The sequence below is a fragment of the Epinephelus moara genome, chromosome 13 (assembly GCF_006386435.1).
Source record: "Epinephelus moara isolate mb chromosome 13, YSFRI_EMoa_1.0, whole genome shotgun sequence".
NCBI classification, from domain to species: Eukaryota; Metazoa; Chordata; class Actinopteri; order Perciformes; family Serranidae; genus Epinephelus; species Epinephelus moara.
This window is the reverse complement of record NC_065518.1, coordinates 9931970-9938021: the sequence shown is the minus strand read 5'-3', so window position 1 is coordinate 9938021 and position 6052 is coordinate 9931970. Positions and strand designations below refer to the sequence as shown.

Sequence of the window (6052 nt, the reverse complement as noted above, 5' to 3'; positions counted from 1 at the left end):
GCTAATTTATACAATGCAAAATGCCATAGGCTTGTGCTAATAACGTTAGCATGTTATATTTGTTTGGAAAATGTGTTTAGTATAAGACAGTTGTTTTGTCAGTGAACCTTGTGAGTTGTAATGGAGCCAAATTTTGTAACGTTACCTTTGTTAAATGTTGCTGTTGTTCCTGGTTTTATATGAGAAAAGGAAAAGATCACTAGCTGCTAGGCTAATTCATACAATGTAAAATGCCATAGGCTTGTGCTAATGACGTTAGCATGTTGTATTTGTGGGGAAAATGTGTCCAGATAAAGACAAGTGTTTGTCTGTGAATGCTGCGAGTTATAGTGAAGCTGATTTGTGTACTTGTGTTTGAAATGGTCTCTATTGAAGCCTCTGGAAACCCAAATCCACAATAGCCTTCTAACTATGTAATTTAGGGTCTTATGTACATAATATTAAACATGTAAAACAATTAGAAATCTGTTTCCATCCAAATTTGAAATATCTGTCTTTTAAGTTTTTGTACATTCTTGAAATTGGGTTTGATTTGGCCGTGGTTATCTCTGAGATTTATTACGCAATAAATTCCAAACCAATCTTAAATCATCAGTCAGTTGTCTCATCCCGCCCCCCAGTGGCAGCGCAACAAAACCTTTCTGCTCCAGCTAAATCTGCCTCTTTGAGTCTGAGCCAACCCCTCTTTCTAGTCTGATGTTTAGAAAATACAGATCGTAAACTGGCTGAATCGCTCGGCTGCGACCCAGCAGAGGCTCTGCCTCCGGCGGGCTCCCAGCAGCACTCGAATCAGGTTGACCGGCTCCAGAGCCCGGACAATCCGAGCCTTTGCAGCTCGTGGAGCTGCAGGAAGAGGCGGCTTGTGAGCGGCTGGGCTTGCCCCCCGGGCCCGGTGCCCGTGTCGGCTCGCGGGGAGGGGACGTAATGTGCACCCTTCCTCACCCCTAACCCCAAGCAGTTAGCTTTGCTACGCATAAACATATCCCCAGTCGCGGAGGTGAAACAACACAATTTTAGCCGGAGGGGGAACATTATTCGAGGTGGGCAAATACTTCTACACAACACCAGAGAGATGGCTGGCCGGCACCGGTCTCTCCTGCTTTAACGGTCGGTGTGTGTGTGTGAGAGTAAAGACATATTTAATCTATTAAGACTGGATGTGTTTGAATAAAAAAGGCTATTATCAGAAAAACGGAGCAGATTTATGTTTTCAATGAAAACGTATCTCAACGAAGAAAGGCAAAGCGCTAGCCTCCCGTTGTCATTCAAAACGTATCTCAACGAAGAAAGGCAAAGCGCTAGCCTCCCGTTGTCATTCATCTCAGCTAACGGCTGGGCTCAACCGGGCATGTCTGCAGCGCGAGTCCCGTAGCAGCTCGCCCCGCTGTTAATCAATTACAGCGGCTCCACCAGCAACAAGAGCGGCGCGACAACTCTATTTTACGTGGCTCTTCTATTGTTTATCTGTGACACTGTGTCCGTGGCGGACATTTGAAAGCGAGTAGATGACAAACAGTACAGTAAACTTGTAGATAACTCAAATGTAATAACTTAGGTGGAAAATGCTTTAACATTTCATGCAGCCTACATGCAGCCTCTCGGCTCAGCAAACGGTACACAACCCCGCTGGCTTCTCTACATGTCGCTTCCGTACGCAGTCAGTGGAGCCGAAATTAATACGCCGCGAGGCTACGCTGTACGTTTGCAGCCGGTGGAGCCTGGCCGTAACATTGCATGTAAAAGTTATGCTAACTATTGTACGAAGTAACATTAATATGAATCACAAAACATTTTGAAACTTACCATTCAGTGACCACCTGAAAGGAATCATTTTCAGCTTCTGCTTCGTCCTCTGAATCATCAGAGGGCTCAAACATGTACGGCTGGATTAAATTTGTGGCAGCCATTGCTGAGCCAGGGAGATGTCAATCAAAACGAGGGAGCTGTCAATCAGAGCGTTATCTGCCACGCCCACTCTGTCCTGGCAAGTGGTCTAAACAGCAAAATGAGCTGTTTTTAAACCAGGTTTTCTAGTAGTTATTAATGGTTATTTTCACTCAGACTTTTGTGGATGATTAATGAGACACTCAACTTTGATATAATATATGTATTTTTACTATTTCAGGCTGTGTTTCCAAAGGCTTTAAGCCATGTTTAATGTGTGTTTAATGTGTATTTAATGTGTGTTTTGAATCAGCTAATCTTTACAGCACTTCACAGAAACCTCCGCTGTCGACTAGTGTTTTGGAGGTGTAACTGCAGAGTGACACAGACACACCACCACACAACTATTAATGCAGTTTTACCTTTCTGGAAATTTTACACTTTTCTTTGTTTAAGTTAAAATGCTATTAATACGCTGATGGCACACTAAAATGTAAGTGAATTCCACCAGAGATGAAAACTCATCATTATACCATTCTCTCTGACCAATCATTGCATTCGGACCGAATGCAATGATTGGTCGGAGTTTTCTCCTGTCCTGTCTGTCTTCCCCACGTGGAGGCCTCCGACTGACGTAACCGCTCGCGTAACCACCCCCCACACCCTCCACCCCTGAGTCTGAGACAACAAACAGGTTAGTAACAGGGACGCTTGTGGATATAAAATAGTGACAGGGACCCTTGTGGATATAAACTTTTCTCCGTAACAATGGCAGACAAATGCTTCCACCTCCAGCCGCTCCAACAGGGAAATTAGTTGGCAAAAGAAAGAAACGATGCAACAAGAAGTAAATCAGTGCAATACAGTCGCGAGTTTCTAACAGACATTAGAAACTGCTGCAGAGATCTAACGCTACAACCAAGAGAGCTCAGGATGTGTAGCAAGCTTGGCCTGCTACATCGAGCTAGCCCTGAGATGACCATGGTTTCGCCTGGAGCTGTCCCGACGGGGAGATGCCGGCAGCGCTGTGACAGGACGCGGGAGCGGGGGAAGTGCGGAGGGGTTAGCTAGGCTAAGAGCTAACCCCATCAAACCAGCTGTTCCCAGTGTCCTTCTGGCAAATGTCCGCTCACTGGACACGAACATGGAATACATCCGACTATGGAGATCCACTCACCAAGGAGTGAGGGACTGCTGCGTCCTTGTGTTCACTGAGACATGGATGAATGGTAACATATCAGACTCCGGTGTTGAGCTAACGGGGCTAACACTACACAGAGCAGACAGGACAGCTGCATCATCTGCTAAGCTCCGTGGTGTATACACAAACAATTCATGGTGCTGTGATGTGAAGAGGAGCTCCCAGTTCTGCTCTCAGGATGTGGAGTTTTTGACTGTGAAATGTCGACCCTTTTCATCTTACTATTGCACTATATCTTCTTTCTTATATGTTGCACAAATATGTTTTGTTTCTGTTTGCTTGGGGTATGCAAAATGTCATTTTGTTTTTGTGCTGGTTCAGTTCAGTTCATAACATTATGACAACACAGCATCCAGTTGCTAATGGCTAACGTTAGCCTACTGTAGCGTAGCCTCTGAAACATTAACGTTATCTTCCTTGTGCGTTTCCAGTTACTAGTAACGTTAACGCTACTGTCTAACGTTAGCACTGTAACCTTATTCTAAAACTCATCAGTCATCACTGACTCCGGTTGAGTTTCAAAACGTTGCGTTTGACTGTCTTTGTTGTAACATTACACTCACTCTCCTCTTCCGTGTATCTAACGTTACCTTGCCAACGGCTACGTCTATAATGAGGACGTAATGGCGGAGGGGGGAGTAGGCCTTCGGAGGGAGGTGGAGTTGCAGGAGAAGGAGGATGGGACTTTAGAGGGAGGCGGGATTTGTGGATGTTCAAATTTTTTCTAAGTGCTGTGCGAAATGCAAGAAAGGTAAGAGTTGCTTTAATGCAACGGCGTAGGGTCTGCCGCACAATTATAAATCCCGCTTGGGCGCTGGCCGCGAAAATGACAATTGTGAGCTGTGCACCCCTTGTGCTTGGTGTAAAATAGGGCCCCTACTTCGACCGCTGAAGCCTCATATTAACTTGAGTATGAATGATAACAAGGAGCAAAAACTATTTCATATGAGTACTGTTTTAAGACTGACTTGAAAAATGTGATCCTGTCCTTTAAACCTGGGCAGTAGCATCATTGTGGGCAGGAACTCAGGTACTGTGGGGTCATGAAGCAGTCCCTGCTTTGTTCCACTGGTGAGCCAGCATCATCATAAATAGCTGACCACAGTAAATAAATTCTCCTTTTTGTTTATCTTCACTTTAATATTTCTATTATTATACTTATGATAAGACTGGCACCAGTGTGAGAGTACTGACTTAAAGCCAGAGAAAGTGAAAGTACTCACAGTCATTGTCTGCATTAGCAGCATTGAACAAGGACATGAAGCAGCAGGAAAAACTCCTCACGGCTACACATTAGTGAAAATATTGGATTCAGCACTCCTCACGGCTACACATTAGTGAAAATATTGGATTCAGCAACAAAACAAAGGTGAGCAGCAAATGGTGCCAATGGAGAATTAGAATCTTTAACATGATCAGCTAAAGCTAGCAGTTTTCTTTAAATAACCTGGATTAGCTTTACTGTATAGAGCCTGTTGTGTTATCATTTTTTCACCAGCTGTTCATTGTGTGTTGTTTAGCCCCTTTTTTAAAAAATTAATTTTGATTTGTATTTAGGTTCAGCTCATCTGCTAGTAGACAAAAGAAGTTACAGAAGTAACCACAGGAAGTTGCAAGTTTCCGCATTCAAGGCTACTGAAGACAAAGACGAGTGCTTCCTTGTGGTAAGAGACAGGTTATTTAGACTGAAGACAACACATTTATACATATATATATAAATACATACAAACACATGTATATCTATGTTTTTCAACAGCTATGTCAATGGTTTTCACAATATGTTCAGTTGTCCGTGTTTCAGATTGCAGGGAGCAGCACTGTTTTATTCAGCCGCACCTTCACAGAAGGAAGTAAGGAGAGTAACAGTATGTGATACCTTTGAGCTTTTTCCAAAAAGACAGCATAAACTTAATACTTTTATTTTTTTTTTTCAAAATGCTTTTTTAAATATAAATAGATCTTATTGTTGTTTGTTTGGATTAAAGCTAAACAACAACTACATTTAAAAGAACTGAAAACTAATTTCAAATTTAAAACCAGAATTTGAAAATACATTCTCCTCCTGCTGCTATCCAATCTGCCGTAAAACTTTCTGCCTTTAATGGATGTTTTGAACCAGTTTAACACACAAAAAAAACAACTTTTCAAGACGACTGATTAAGATGTTAAGTATCTAATACTGTGCTGAGGTCTAAGAGGACGAGAACTGAAACCTTATTTTGATTGTTTTAGTAAGAGCAGTTTCAGTGCTGTGGTGTGTTCTAAAGCCTGATTCAAATTCCTCCAGGATGCTATTCTCTTTAAAGGAGCTATATGTAAGAAATCTAAAGCAAATAGTCGTAAAATCATCCTAATATGTCACAGAGACGAAGGAATAATGTTCATATAACATACTGATCTCACCGACAACAATAGTACAGCCAGAATATTCGCATTTAAAAAACATTTTTACCATACCTGCCAACAGTAGGCTGTGAAAAAGAGGGAGATTTTCTGGGGTAACGGTTGGAATCCCCAGCCGGGGGCATTGTAACAATGGATATTATTATTATTTAAGGCTCATTAAAAGTCATTTTGTTTACATATTTGTATTTATTGTATTCATATGGGCCCATGTTACGCCCCGGTCTAGGGGTGTGGGTGCTTAACATAAGGATACACAGGAACACAGGAGTAAATGTACAGGTGAGCAATTTATTGCTACACACTCCAAAAACACACTGTACAATATCGCACACAAAATGGAGCAAATGACGTCAGGGTGAACCCAGGCCAAAACAACAAACAAAAAGCAACCTGTCTACCGACCAGCAAAACAACTAATTCCTAACAAAAACAAAAGAAACAAAAATACAATACAAGGCCTAACTCCCTAGGCTAACGAAAAACGTGAGAAAACAGGTATAACAAAAATAGCAGCTCACCCCTACGCCCCGTGCAAACAATAATATGTGACAGTGACTATTT

The 6052-nt window shown here is 42.3% G+C and overlaps 1 protein-coding gene across 1 annotated transcript in view; it reads left to right on the top strand.

Annotated features, from left to right (window-relative positions):
• The window catches only part of LOC126399567 (uncharacterized), a 50876-nt gene that overhangs the window by 887 nt on the left and 43937 nt on the right, over window positions 1–6052 (top strand). The gene's annotated exons all lie outside the window — the stretch shown is intronic.